This window comes from Ambystoma mexicanum, chromosome 2p (genome assembly GCF_040938575.1).
Source record: "Ambystoma mexicanum isolate Mex_15411 chromosome 2p, UKY_AmexF1_1, whole genome shotgun sequence".
NCBI classification, from domain to species: Eukaryota; Metazoa; Chordata; class Amphibia; order Caudata; family Ambystomatidae; genus Ambystoma; species Ambystoma mexicanum.
In genome coordinates, this window is record NC_090923.1 from 110,069,673 (window position 1) to 110,083,461 (window position 13,789).

Genomic DNA, 13,789 nt, shown 5'->3' on the forward strand with positions numbered 1-13,789 from the left:
ATTTTAGTCATAACAAAAGGGTGTTCAAAACATGAGGGTAGCAGGGAAAGTTATAGCATGGGAGGGGTAAAGTAAAGGTTCAGGGGGTATGGCTCACCTCCATAGGGTCAAAGCAAAGCAGCATTTCAGGACAATACATCAGTCAGCATGCCTACAGGAATAAATAAAACATAGAATGGCCATCAGGAGATTCTGCGGACTATTTGGTAGTTTCCCAATATATCTTTTTTTAATTTTTTTTATTTATTTGTTTAGTTGACAGCTCAACTTTTCAAATACTTTTCTTTACACTTATTATGCATATATTCACATAAGTAACCAATTTAACAATGACAAATAACAACCAATACCAACAGAAAGAAAGTGTGTTCAACTGTTTCTCCAGATCACACACAACTGAACAAATGCAAATATTGCTACCATAGTTGGTATACAAAATTAAGACAAAGAAAAATTAATCTATTACACATTTAAATCTTTAAAACACAATCCAATAAAAATGTGTATATATCTAGTCGATACACAATCATAGTAATAAAAGGCAAGCTTGCCACTAACTTATCCTCATTTTTCAAATATCGTTAAGACCGTATAAAGGTAATGTACTATAGCTATTTTCACTGTTAATATCGGACTTGAAAACATCCATGGACATGTTTGGTCATGATAAAGATTGCTTTGCAAATCAAATACCTTCTTGAAAAACGTTTTGCGTATCACATTTAATGCTGGACAGTTCATAATGAGATGTTGAAGAGTCTCATTTTCATTTCTGTTCAAACAGTAACAACAATGATTCTGTTTTACAGATATCAATTTCCTCCTACATAATACTTCATGAGTGCTCCACAGGTTCAACCTAAATCCCATATATTGTGCGCGTATGTGTGGAGATGGACATTTCTTCAAATATTCGGCCAGTACTCCATATCTCTTGCTCCCCCAAAAAAGGGTGTCAAAGTCTTTATGTAAACTGCACCTTGTTATATTATCACACCAATCTTGTTGGTACATTTTTACTTTTGCACGTGCTGGGTTTGTGTTAAGCAGGTCTAAGGTGACAGATGCATCAGCTAGAGCATTCAATATATGATTACACCAAGTTAGTGGATATTTATTTTGAGAAGTTAACAAATAGTGTCCTACTGTTCTTATGATGTTTATTTTTCTAGTCCTAAAAGACATTTTTGATATAGTGCACATCGCTTCCATATCACCTGAGAGAATAAAGACAGTGCCCCAAGTTCATATCAGATCAGAGATAGTGGAGTGCGACTTGGTAACTGCAAAATTTGCTTCCAAGATTTGGACTCTAACTTATCCCAAAATTTACGATTTTTTGGTAAGGTAGCCTCTACCCCATACAATAAAATTGGGATTACTTTCATTTGATAAAATGCCATTGTATGCTTGAGGAAGTATTTTCCAAATTTCTTGGCAAGTATTTTGGTTTGTGATATTAGTGTTTGTAATTTGCCTTTCTCTAGAGTGTACAAATTCATGGTTTTGGTGTCTTGTACCGTGACACCTAAATATTTATATTGCTGAACATTAAGTAGTTCACTGCCCTGTAAGTGCCATTTATGCTTAAGCCTTTTAGACTTCAGATTGTTATTACATACTACTATTTGGGTCTTGCTTGTATTTATAACCACGTTGTTATCTTTGGCATACATGTCTAGTTGGTGCAACATTTTTTGAAGACCCACTGGTGTTTGTGACAAGAGCACCAACTCGTCCGCATATAATAAGTATGGGACTTTTTGGGCGCCTAGTCTAGGGGGATCGCCAGAACAATTTGTCAAAAATTCTCCCATGTCAAATATAAAGAAATTACACAAAAAGGCGGCAAGGGTACAATCCTGCTTTAATCCTCTTCGCGTGGGGATTAAGGGAGAAAGTTTACCATAGAATATTACTAGCACTTGCATTAGTGTTTCCATGTGAAACAACATTATCAAATATATCAAAGTAGTTGGACAGTCATGCTTTTTTAGTTTTGTATATAGGAGAACTCGATCTGTAGTCAAAAGCCACCTGAAAGTCAATAAATCCCAAATAGAGTGCCTGACCTCGGGCTGCATATTGAGATTGAATCATGGTTAAAGCCGGTATATTTGGAACTTTAAGATTGTTTGGCTCCGTCCATGCATTAAGTTCTCTAAGAATTATTCAACAATACATTTTGCTTGGCACGTCTAGAAGTGAAATGGGCCGTTAGCTACTTGGAGACTGCCAATCGCCTTTTTCGTAAATAGGCATTGTTATGGCTTGTGTCCAAGTTTTAGGTAAGCTTTGGGTGTGATTTATGGCTGAAAAAATCTTAAACAAAACGGATGCCCATAGCTCTGGATGACATTTCAGTGTATAATTCGATACGCCATCTGGACCCATTGCTTTGGAATTGCTAGCTGTTTTGATGAAATAGAGAATGTCATCTTGATCAACATGGAGATGAAACTCAATAGGTATTTTTAATGATTCCAATGTTTCACAACCCGTAGGGATGGAATAAAGTTCCTTAAAGGGTGCAATCCACTTGTGTGTTTTCATAGCAGTGGATTGCATCGCTGTTTGGGAACCTAGGGTGGATTGATTTATAATGGCCCACATTTTAGATATGTTTTCATTCACTAAAATCTTTAACATATCAGCACCATCCCTCTGATATAGCTGCGCTTGATGACCTTTAATCCAGTTTCTAAAGCCAGTTCTTATTTTTTCGAAAGTTCGAACCTGATGGATGGAGAACAATTAGCAAGCTTTCTCAATTCCGCTCGATATTGTGATTTTTTTTAATCCTTACCGGATTGTCATATATATGCAGATGATGTTGCTGCCTAGTAGTGTTTATGTTCGTCTGCTGGAATAAGTGCATCACATCACTATATATTATGCCCACATTTTCCAATTACCCATCCCCATTTCTCAAGGAGCGAGTTAAGTACTGATTAAAATGGAATAGAGCATCCTCCGGCCATCAGAGTCAATTCTTTCCAGAGTTAACTACTAGACATCCTTTGGAGTGTCTGGCCTCTTTCGCAACATTCTCAACTTTACTTCCCCATTCTGCTGTCAATATATTGTGATCACTTATAGAGGAATCAATTACACAGAATTTCTTTATGGCAGGCTAAAGAGCACTATTAACGTAGATATAGTCAATAGTTGTTGCACTAATGCCTCTGCTCCATGTTGGTGCTGGTGGTATATCAGATTCAAAAGCACCATTTAACATACTTAAACTTCGGGATGTCACCAATAGGTTCCATCGATGTTCTCTTTTCTTACTGCGCAAGTTATTACTAGCAAAGCAATTGGGATTTAGGTCACCAGCTAACACAAGATACCCAGTGTTTTGATCTGCAGCAACTAAATGAAACAGAACATTTAGATCTCTAAAAAAAAATCATCTGACAACGCCACTGGATTTCAGCAGATGTTAAGTATGGCGTAATCTACATTCTGCGTCTTCAGTTTTACCAACAGCATGTACTTATTTGGAGCAGCCCAAAACTCAGATGTGAAACTCTTGACCAGTTTTACAGCAGTGAGCAAACCTGAAGTTGGTCTTCCTAAGGGAGATCTAGATGCTGGATTTAGATGCACTTCATGGTTATCCCAAATTGGTGGTTGGATCAGTCATGTTTCTTGCAACATAACTATCTCAAATCTACCTATATTGCTCCGGTCATTATTAAGAAGATGTTTATGCCCTCTTGTGTTCCAGCTTATGAGGGAAATGTAACTATTGTCGAGATCAGAAGATAGTTAACATTGATTACTGTTATATTGACATTGACATAGCTTATTGTTTTGTTGATCACTCTTTACAATACTGCTTACTGCCGCTTCCTATCGTTGGGGATAGGATTGTTTCATATCAAGTTGCAACTCTCCACACGGCATTGGCTCTATAAATAGAGTGAAACCCAATTTGTGTACAGCTTCTTTTGCTTGCCATATTAAATTTTGTACTACTCGTGAATTCATCCACAATGTAACAGAATTCAAATGCTTAGTGTCGGTGAATTCAACAAATGCAATGTCAGAAGAAGTGATGTCCTCGAGCTGTTGTATATCTGAAAAGATTGCCATCACTGACGTTCGATTTAAATCATATTGCGTAGCTGGAGAAGGTCTACAGGCCAGCACTAAAGAATAAGAAGCAGGTTGTTTGCTAGCTGGTAGCTTGGAGCCCTTAGCTACGTCACCTTTGTGCTTTATAGGCCTATCAGTTTGTCCCTTGTGAGTGCTCTGTTCCTTCAAATTACCCAACGCACTCTCAATGAGATGCATGAAGACTCTTGAAATATCTGGTACAGTTGTATTTATGTCTAACAACGGGCGTATGCCATGTGGTGATGAAGATGCACTGAATTTAGAGGTCACTATTGGGAGATTTTTTATCCGGACCGTTGTCCTCAGTAACTAGTGCATACGACCTTGGTTGTTCCGATGTATGCGCTCCTAGACTACAGGATCGTTGTTTATCCTCACAAGCCTGTTCTTTATGGGTTAACTCGGGTTCCTTAGGCTCCCACACAGGATGAACCCCAATATGAAACTCTGGCACCTCAAGATGTGAAATTGTGTGGCCCGCCATATAGGCATCTACTGCCTTGCGAATTTCTGTTCTATGTGAGTCCATTATTTTCTTGTTTTCAACATTAGCTGTTTTTTTTAGTGAGGGATGTTTGGAAAAGATTATTGGACCATTCTTTTCAGACTCAACATTTGTGGTCTTATTATTCGTGATTTCTTTTACCAGTTCATCTAGAGGTGGTTAATTAAGCGCATGCACTGGTTTGAACGAGATGTCCCCACTTTTTATTGCATGTGCTTGTTGTGCATATTTTTTCTTAACAGCTTGAGAGGCTATCACAGCACTCCTTTTGGGCACCGTGATTGTCTTGAATAACTGTTTCGACATAGCACTTCCTACTCTCTTCGGAGCTTGTTGGTTTTTGGATAGTTTTGCTGACTCAGTTCTTTTTTTGGTAGACACCATAGGGGTGAATATTGTATAGGATTTCTTTTTCTCTTTTTACACCTTGTTTGTTTCTGTGGACTTAGAGACTAGGCTCCTGGAGTTGGAAGAATTATAACCATCTGTTGGATTCTCATAAAAGACTTTGTCTATGCATGGTACTGGCATATTTACATCAGCTTTTTTATTACGATGTACCACGATTGATGTTAAAGTTTTGGAGCTGCTCTATTTCAGTTTGACAGGCTACGTAATCTACAGAAACTTTCGCCAGTATAGATTGTGGTCTCGAGCCCACTTTTACATTTAAACTTAGCCCCACCGAATTTTGCCATGATATAACATTTTTCTAAATACTCCCCCTGGATAGCTAGTTTCCCATCTAATGATTCATTACCCCCCTACCCATGCACTTGTGCGATCTGAATGACACCTGGCCTAGTAGGATCGTTGTCTGTCTCCCCATGTTCCCCCCTCCCTGCCTCGTCGCGCCTTGAAACACTTGTGTATAGGCGCGTTACAAATGCCATATCATATCATATCATAAATAATTTGCCCAATGAATGTATTGCGAGGTTCATTGCTTGTAATGTAACTTCTACTAATTTATCAGCGCACATCTTATGTGTGGATATATTTGCACTATGTGTGCTTGCTTCAGGCCTCCAGAGGGTGGGCTGAATGAGTGGAACAACTGACTCTGTAATGCTATGGCTCACATCAGTGAACATAACCGGTGAGCAAGATAGATTTTCAGATAACGTGTTATCTGAAAAAGCTGAGTTGTTAGGTTCTAGATCCATCACTGTTTCATCTACTATAAACATCTTTGAAGGCGACACTGACTTTGCCGTTTTCCCTGATTCGGGACTGATATTTAATATCGCAGTATCAGATATAGACTCATTATTTTAATTTTTAATTTTATGGTTTTCCACTTGTACGTTTGAAAATGACGTCTCTGCGGGTTTGAGTCTCATATGGTCTTTGTAGCTGGATTGCTCCCCCATACCGCCCACTGATTTGCCATGTGGGCTGAGAGCATGCCACTAAAGAACGCTCTAATGTCTGACCTCATGAGGCCACTCGGGGCACCCTCTGCATCTTTTTCTATTTTACATCTCGTGGGTGTAGAGCACGAGTAACTAACAGCTCTCGGTCGCGCTGCAAATTTTTTGCTTACCGGAGCATCAGGAAGGTTGATGCTGGGCATCCCCGTATTCAAAGTATGGAGCAGCATTTCGTCGTCGCCGCCAAGAGTAATTGTGAGCGTTAGAGTACCCGGACGACCTCGCTGTCCCCAGACCGCGACGAGCACGGTTAAAAGGCAAAGAGGTACTTCCGGGTACTTCCGTTCGATGCGCGCGCGCTGGTGCACGCCAACCTGTGATTTTGTAGGTTCAGCCCAGAAGTGGGCGTGGTTTGGCAGCAAATAGTAAATATATGTTAAAACAACATATTAAAGGTTCCAAAAAGACTCTAAATAAAAAAAAAGATTGAATACAATTATTATTGAGCCTTCACCAAAGGGTCCTTCAGTAAGTTTTGCGGCATGAAGTCAGTAATACCGTGAATATTCACAACACTGCACGAGGAGTCCAACACAATAGAAGAGCGTCCTGATGCAAAGGGGTACTTCCGGGTACTTCTGCTCGGTGCGCACGCGCTGGTGCATGCGAACCTGTGATTTTGTAGGTTCAGCTCGGAAGTGGGCGTGGTTTGGCAGCAAATAGCAAAGATACATTAAAACAACATTTTAAAGGTTCCAAAAAGGCTCTAAATTAAAAAAAAAAGATTGAATACAATTATTATTGAGCCTTCACCAAAGGGTCCTTCAGTAAGTTTTGCGGCATGAAGTCAGTAATACCACGAATATTCACAACACTGCACGGGGAGTCCAACACTATAGAAGAGCGTCCTGAGGCAAAGAGGTACTTCCGGGTACTTCCGCTCGGTGGGTTTCCCAATATATCAGCAAGTATTTTATATGTGATCATTAATGTTGATAATATTAAATATCAGCATAACATCCTATGTTCATGAATTCATACACTTTAGATTATTTGGAAACCTGCCAAAATAGAGTGATAAAGTCTTCCTTGTCAACAATCAATATACAGCGTTAACACAAAATATATTAGCATCAGGGCCAGAGCCAGCCTAAACATTTTGGGGGGGCTGGATGACAGTTTTGAAAGCTGGCAGTGAGGGGGGCATTAAAGCCATTACTGACTCCTGCCGTCTAAACCCCTTCCTCTGGGCCCAGGAGGCTGAATAGCCATTATGCCTTCCTTCGGTCCAATACATACACCTTGCACCCCAATACAGTGGGTATTTAGTTTCACAAAGTGATGCTAATCATTGGAGGTGTGGGCCATCTAAAAGCTGAGCCCAGCAGTGAATCCTTTGCCTGGTCATAGGGGGGTACATTTATATTGCCTGAGAAGGCATGTGTCGTCTGCCTCTGTACCTTCCTGATGGTGCCATTTGTAAGAGGATTCAATTCAACACTACAGCTAAGTCAATGCCTAGTCTGGGATACTGAATGGAAACCCTTATTGAAATATCTTTATGTCCAGTTCATGCGTTCTGGATGACTACCCCCATATAACACCCCTCTCTTTGAATCCCCCTGACCCCACTGAGCCAAGAAGTAGTTCTGTTTTGCAAGTTAAAAGGTTTATTTGATAATTTAAACAATAGATATATATATCACACTTTATAATAATTTAATAATTGAATATCACACTGAATTTTAGCAGTAATCAATAATGGATAGTCTGGCACTAGCACACTTCTTTATAATCAATGATGAGTATTTATAGGATGGATAAGATAGCAACAAGACTTTATGGTTTCAAATGGATGCAAGGTGGAATGAAAATGCAGTACAGAAAATACTCAATATGCGTTCAACAAAACAATGTAATCACTTTTCTCTGGCAATCCCCTCCCCCCTTTATGCAATGCAAGGAAATGGAAGGAAAGCACACAGTTCTCAGAAATGCAATCAACTATAATTCAGTTCACCCCAGCAAGCTTAGACTACAGATCGGAGTTTTAAACACAGGCCCAAAATGCTTTTACATGTGCTGGCAATGAAGTGAAAAATATGCTAAAATGCTTTTAATTCCCTCTAGAGGTTCAGGGTGAGTGGTATCAAGTTAATATTAGTCCAGGCTCACTTTAGCAAGGATCTAGGAGTAACTAGCAGGTTAAACGAATTTTTGGCAACTGAAAGCAAGAAAACTGCTGTTTTCACACGTTGAGAAATGTGCAAATCGTGGCAAATTCGCGAGTGCGTTTTTCGCGATTGCGGCAAAACTATAGGGAATCGGAATGCGGTTCTAGGTTCGTTGAAAAGCTGAGATTCTAAGCTTTCAAAGGAAAGTTACTGCAAGTCTCTAGGACAAACGGTTACGGAGATATGAGCGATTAAATAAAGGTAGTTTTTCGGATTTGGAATGTTAAAATTCAAAGTGACAAGTGCAGCTTGCAACTAGAAAATGACAGGTGACAGCTTTACAAATGACAGGTGACAGTTAGGAGGCATTTCTACTTAGATTAAAATAGCTTGGATTCGATTATTTTAACTAAGAGATTGGTTCGGCACAGTTCTGCTAGGTACTCACACTATATTCTTGAATTAAATGGGCCTCGCCACGGATCTGGTCAGGTTTTAGACTGGACTCTGGTCTGGTCTCTGCACTTCACAGTGATCTGGGTCAGCTCTCTGGTTCTGCTAACAGCGGTCTGGTCTGGGTCTCTCTGCTCTGCCTCTGGCTCTGGATATTGATGGATTTGAAGTCTGGATCTTTCTGCACAGCTTTCTCTAGAGATTGATGGAGGTAAAGTATGGATTTTCCCGGCAGAGCGTCCCGCAGCAAATGGATTTGAAGGTCCCTATCTGTCCTGTCTGTCTGCTTTTATGTGTTTTGAAAATGGGTGTGTGTGCAGCATCACTAAGCTCTACCCCTCTCCACTTGTCATTGGCCACTTCATCCGCTTCCCCTTGATTGGGGGAATGAAATTAAGTGTCATCATGATGAGGTCTGTTTATGATACAGAGAACCCACCCCTGTCAACTTACACACAATCTATATTTTGACCCAAAAGACATATTTGCACAGGTACACATTTGTTTAAAATTACATGCACCCATCATGCATTACAGGAGGTATACCCTGTCCAAATCTGCTCTTCCTGGGAGCTTGCATTCAGAAATGGCGACATTTGCACTTTTTAACTGGTTTCGCAATATCGGACATTACCCCAAATTTATACACATGTGCGCAAGGGGTATGGACATTAAGTGATGAAGTGTCAGACTTTTAACATGCATACATTTTAAGTAATACCCTCTTAACTGCTAGTTTGCCCCCAGAACATCACACAAATTGGAGTTTGGCCTCGAATTGAAGGTACATTTTTTAAATTAAGGCTCTCAAAGTTATACATTTCTGTCATTTGATTACAAAGAGTTATCAGTGTTTCTGTAAAATATATATTTTGCTTTCAATTCAGTTCAGTAGAATACATTATCTCACTACCTATTTTAAAGTGACACCACCATCCAATCACCTTTTTATATTATCATTTTAAAGGAAATTGTTCTCTCTGAATAAAATGGACATCAGAACAGTTCCATTCATGTTCTAAATTGTGTTTATTTTATACATTGTTTGTATGTGGATTTTTTTCTTGGTCGATTTTCATCAGGGTGGACATTATTTGCTGCCTAATTTTGAAGGCAGACCAAATAGGTCTGGTAGATATATCCACTATTGACCGTTTATGAGAATCGTAGTGTGCATACAACTACAATCCTTCTGTGTAGGGCAGCCATATTCTATCCAGGTTCCTCTTTTCCCCTAATGAATTCTTTTTTTATTGAGCGTTTTTTAGGTGCTTATACATCAGAATTGTGTTTCAAAGCGCCAGGTGCTATACACTCATGCCCTCCCTAGGCATATCATCCAGAGCTACCTGTCAATAAAGTTAGTCATAGTTGGCTATTAACATGCCTCTTTTTTAGTGATAGACTTTTTTTAATACCGCGCCTCAAATCTGGAAACTTAGTTTCCTTAAAAATAAAAGGACTCTGTGGTAACAGGGTAAGCCTTTTAACTCAGGGCGAAACAACACGCATTACACATTTTTCAACATTTTGGGAGGCCTTTTAATCAGAAAGAACATGGCCGAATAACCTGGCATGGTTCCCACTCAGAATGGTACACAACAATATTTTAGCTAACAGTGCCTTTTACAGAAAAGTAATAACCCTTTGCACATGAGATCGGTCTAGCCCACAAAAGTAGTCCAGCACCGAAATGCTAGGCAATTCTCCTCTAAACAAGTGTGTCAACAGAAACCCCAGACACATGTTGCGGCCTTCTTAAGCGTAATCAGTGAACTAAATACAGAGTAGAAGAGGTCCATGTGTGGATTACCCTTCTAACTAATGGTGAAATGCCATACATTCCAAATGTGCAAGAATTGTGAGTGGGAACCCCTCTACTGATAAAGAACACTGCCAAATAACCTGTACTCTGGAAGGGTGACCCATATGTGGGCCCCTTGCCTAGACAGACTCCGTTTCACCCCATTGATGAAGACCAACAATGTAGAAACACGTGTCTAGGGTTTCGGTTCATACTCTTGGTCAGAGGAGATTTCCCTAGCATTTCGATGTTGCACCCTCCTTATGGGCAGCATCGGATTGATATGCAAAGAGATATTTCTGCTCTGGTGATGCAAACATGTGGTTGTAGATCCTCCTAAGTAGGCAGTTTCCCTCATTATAGGCCATTTAAGTCATGTTCATCCCAAAATGTGGGGCTTTGAAGTGTCTCTCTTATTTGAACAAATCAGGAGATGCCTATGAGCATCCTGCACTTGCCACCTGCTGGCTGTACTTTACTCATTGTTATTTATTCTATTATTCCATGTACTGCACTGCCCCTTCCACCTTTCCCCTGCACTTTCCCGCTTCCCATGCACATGCACGATCTTAATGACACCTGGCCTAGTAGGATCGTTCTCTGTCTTCCCTCTGTTTCTGTAACGCTCACCTGGTTCCCACGGGGGCGCTGGTCTAGTCTGGATTGCTGTGGCCTCTTCTAGCGTGATGCGCAGGACCCGGAACACCGATTGGACAGGACCTCCAAATCGTGCTTGCCTGGCCCGTAGGAATATCCTTCTGCAGATGAGAAAGGGGATTAACAGCCTGCAGAATAGTGTGCGAGCTCCCACCTATCCCCCTTCCCCCTTCGTTCCTCTCTAACTTCCTCCAAACCCCGGTTTAAGCTCACCTTATGGTTTGGAAGGATGAACTCTCCATCCTGCTTCTGGTGCAGGGGCGCGTGTTCGTCCAGTTACTTCACTGGTTTTCAGAATGGCGCTGGCAAAATCCACTTGACTTTCCTGAACGATGCGCCGTAAGTATGAAAGTTCAAAGTTCAAGTGAGGCCCCCTTTATGTTGTCTTTCTAACCTGTGATCTGTCCTTTATTTCAGGTGCAGAATGAAGGCGATGCGTCGAGGGGTTAAACTGCCGAGGTGAGTAGTGATGAGGGCGATCCCTCTAAATGTCCTTATCATTCCCCAGAAATGTCTCTTGTCCTTTCCCCATAGGGGCCGGGGTACGGTACTTGCCAACGGGGCGGCGCCGACCCGAAATGTGGAAGAAAAGCCGGTAAGTATTATGGCTGTTAATCAGGCTTTCCTTCTGTGTTCCTTCTGCTCACCTTTTGTTTCTACCTCTCTCCCCTAGGTGAAGAGATGTGGCGTCCGATGCTGACAGCCGCGATGGAGCCGGGAGATGTCTCGAGGACAGGTGAGTGAAGCGTGGCGCTGCAGCGAGCAACGCGATGCTTTTAAATGGAAGTCTTTCTTCAGGGATGCTGGCGAGAAGATTCCGGATGCAGGTAAGAAGTTTGAAATAGTCCTTGGTTTTCACCTTCCTCTTCTCTTCCTTCCTTGCAGGTTTTCCAGGTTCGAGGCGGGCGTGGCTGGAGTCCAGGAGCAGGAGCAGACACAGTGAGCGTTAAGCTGCAGGAAGCAGAACAACGCGAAGCATGAGCTGCTGTCTGGGCGTGGCTTAAATAGCCTCCAAAGAAGTCCCAGGTATGTATCCTTCCCCAACTAGGTATGTATCCTTCCCTGGCCACGCCCGAGTGAAAAAATAGTCCCTATGAAAAAATAGTCCCTTTCAGGTCTCAGGGAGGCCTGAAGCGTGCAGCATGGTCTGCATCAGGTAAGTGCACAAAACACCTCCCTTTATGAGCCTGGCACCTATGGCTCCAGGACTGATGTCCAACATGAGCCTGGCACCAAAGGCGCCAGGACTGAGTCCAAAGAGCCCCTATAAGGGGCCACTGGGCTTTTACCCGAGGGCATGATGCCTGCTTCCGGGGGTGCTGGGCCTGGCCTGGTGCTCCGGGGGTAGGCATCATGACAGTTTCCCCCTCCCTTGCCTCGTCGCGCCTTGAAACACTTGTGTACACTTGTGTATAGGCGCGTTATAAATGCCTTATCATATCATCTCAAATGTATACCTGTTGCTTCGTATCTGATTCGCAATGCCTAAAACTGGAGCTAAGATGGAGCGACCCTGAGATTCCCTGGAACAAATCTTTAACTGTCAAAATGGGCATCTCAAAGAAGTTTCATGCATCTCCAGATTTGCTCCGGTTTTTGGTCTGGTATAAGATAGCAGGTGCACATCAAACATGCTGTTTGGCATCTCCTGAGTTTCTGCAGCGCAACACTTTGTTAATCAAGTCTCATGAATTATACACATTTTTATTTCCAGAGTTGGGACCCATCAATGCATCGACTATCTACTGCACCACGTGGATGGTCACATTCCCCCAGCATAAAGTAGGCCTATAACTGAATTATCAAAATAATGAAAGCACGAGGCAAGATGGGAAGGGATGGGTGTGGGGGGGAACTTCCGTGGCAAAAAAAGCAAGGCAGCAGTATCGGGATAAAAACGTTTTCCGTTGGTAATTTCTTACATCTTGCCATAAGCACTCACAGAATGAACCCGAGAATTTTTTATTTTTCTTTAAATCCCAGCTAACTCTTGATTAGGATAACCTGATTTTATTGTCAGCAGGCAATGCTGGTGATCACCGTATTGAACTATGGAGCTGCATTAGGAACGGCGGACTCTGGACATTTGGATGGACGGTCCTATGTCAGTAGGATAAGGCCACTGTTTCTGTGCAATGCATCTGCACCATGGCTGAACTGGTTTCCACAAAAGGCCTCTTCTATGATACCAGATATCATCAGCGGGGCAATGCCCCTCTCCTGAGAAGGACGTCACCCGAAATGCCTCACTGATGCCATGTTTGTTCAGAATTGATAAGTCAGGTGGCTTGTTATAGGCACAGAGATAAATGAGGGACTATGCACAGGAGAAAATAGTAGGCCTAACGTCAATTGTGTGGAGCAAACAAAAGGAGCTCTCTTGAGGGTGGAGCGGGTTAGCTTGGTGGAAACCGGTTAATGCTATGATGCTGTCTGTCTTGAAAGATCAAAACTGTAATAAACCTTTTACACTCATCACATGAAGACTATTATTTTCTGGTGTTTACAAACAACATCTCAGTGCATAGAGTTATTACAGAGGAACCAAACATACCACAATTTTAAACTCTATCAAAGGTGCCTTCAGGAGGTTTCCATTAATTTATGAGAAAAAGAAATGCATGAACATTAGCAAAACTCCCTTAAATCCAAATGAAAGTATTTTAGTCATAACAAAAGGGTGTTCAAAACATGAGGGTAG